This window comes from Oratosquilla oratoria, chromosome 11 (assembly GCF_046742065.1).
Source record: "Oratosquilla oratoria isolate Oo_2021 chromosome 11, ASM4674206v1, whole genome shotgun sequence".
Classification (NCBI taxonomy): domain Eukaryota; kingdom Metazoa; phylum Arthropoda; class Malacostraca; order Stomatopoda; family Squillidae; genus Oratosquilla; species Oratosquilla oratoria.
The window spans coordinates 73,940,814-73,943,313 of NC_134787.1; positions in this window are offsets into that span (position 1 = coordinate 73,940,814).

Genomic DNA, 2,500 nt, shown 5'->3' on the forward strand with positions numbered 1-2,500 from the left:
TTAACCCTTTTATTTCACTGACGCCACTCCTTGCAGATTAGAAAATTGTCGAACGCCAATTTGAATCAAAGGTGTAAAGGGCCCAGCATGCCAAAGAAGTCTAAAAGATATGTTGGCTAGGAAGATAAAACCAGAATCTACTGTACATTCTCTTAAACCACAATACTTAACTTTAAATTAAGCACCACATTAGCAAGCTTAATTAGTATTAGCAAAGCGCCAGTGAGTTAGACACGCACTTTGCTTGTCTGCTCACAAACACTAAAAGAAAGTGAGAGAGAAAGAGAGATAATGAGAAGAGGGAGAGACCTTATGAAATTACTCAAGTGGTGCTAGTCTTTATTTCAAATTTTATACCAGGTAAAGTAGCCGGAATTGTCTCTTAAAGCTTATTCCAAAGGAAACCTTAAGTACTGAAAATAATTAAATAACCGTAGACGGATATTAGACAAAAAAAAAATGAATAAAAAACAAAACAAATAAAGACAAAGTAAAAAAAAAAAAAAAAAAAAAAACGTACACGACAGCACTTTTTTTTTTTTGTGTGTATCAACTTTGTAGCCGATAACGTTAGAGGATTCTCTTCCCTGAAGGGCAGGATCTTGTGCTGTTGGGATTAAGGTTGCCCGAGAGTACCTCCTCTGATAATGAAACACATTTTAAAGATTTAGCCCTTGTCAAAACGGGGTAATTTTATTCAGCTGAAGCCATATTTCTATGCTGAAAGGATTCAGTCTGTTTCAGCTAACCTATTCGTCGTCCAGCACTACACGTTTCTATTGTCCCGAAGGGGCAAAGGCTATTTCAGTGAGCTCTTCTGGAAACACACACGTTATTGATAATATCTTGACAGACGCCAGTCGGTTTTGATCAATTTAAGACCAGTGATAAAGGCATTCATACCAGATCCAGATTTTTTTTTTCCTATTCAGATCTAGATTACTTTCACATCCTTGAATGCCACTTCAGAATCGGATGGCCTTCAAGTTCTCGAGTCCAAGTTTCCAACAGATTGTTTCAGTTTTCTCCTGTTTGTGTTTGTTTTGGGTTTTTCTCTCCCTCCTTCGTGCATATACGCCTTCTCTCATTCTCTCTTATCCCAGTGTGCATGTTTACTCTCTTTCTATTGAATAATTTCTCTCTCTCCTTCCTGCTTGCGCGCTTTATCTCTTTCCTGCATATTTGTTTTCCCCCACCTATACTGCCTGCACACGTTTTTTTTCCTTCCGGCATATATATGCTTTCTTTTTAGATCCTGCATGTATATTTCCCCCATCCATTACTGTATATATGTTTTCTCTACTATTTGCAAACACTTTTTTCCTCCTTGTTACATAACTGATTGATCTATTTCATTTTCACGTGTACGTTTCCTCTTTTCTAACTGCATGTATGTTTCATCTCTTTTTCTTGTATTCATGCTTTGTCTTCGGTTTCTACAATATCTTATTATCCTATCCTTCCTGTATACATTATTTCTTCCTCTAGTTCTTGCACATACATCTCTTCTCTCTACCACCAACACATTTCATTTTCTTGTCTCTTTCCTACATACATGTTTTCTCTTTATTTCCCACATGTATATTTTCATTTGATTTCCACATGTTCTTCCTATTCATTCAGTCTCTCTCTTTCTCTCTCCTTCCTGTATATATATTTTCTTTCTTATTTCTGGAAGTATCTTTTCTATTTCTTATTTCTGCCCGTGTGTTTTCTCTCTTCTTCCTACACAAGTTTTGTCTCTCCCCTACACACAAATTTTCTTTCTTCTTCCTACGCGCATGTTTTCTCTCTTTGGCGTCGGTGTCTTTTCTCTTTACCTTCATGCATGAATACTATCTATATAATTCCTACATTCATGCGCTCTCGTATCTCTTTTCTTCTCGATGCATATTTTCTGTATTTTCGTCCGGTTTGCTTCTGGCTGCACATCCATGCTCCCATTGAGCTTGTCATCTCTCTGTCTTTATGTTCTCACGCTTCATAGTAGTTCAAAATTTACCTTTTTACTAATATGTATGTATGTATGTATGTATGTATGTATGTATGTATGTATGTATGTATGTATGTATGCATGTATGTATGTATGTATGTATGTATGTATGTATGCATGTATATATATATATATATATATATACACATATGTATACATATATATATATATATATATGTATGTACATTATATATATGTATATATATATGTACATTATATATATATATATGATATGTATGTATATATATATACATATATATATATACATATATATGTATATGTATATATATATATATATATATACATAATATGTTAGTATGTACGTATATACACACACACATACACACACACACACACACACACACACACACACACACACACACACACACACACACACACACACACACACACACACATATATATATATATATATATATATATATATATATATATATATATGTGTGTGTGTGTGTGTGTGTGTGTGTGTGTGTGTGTGTGTGTGTGTGT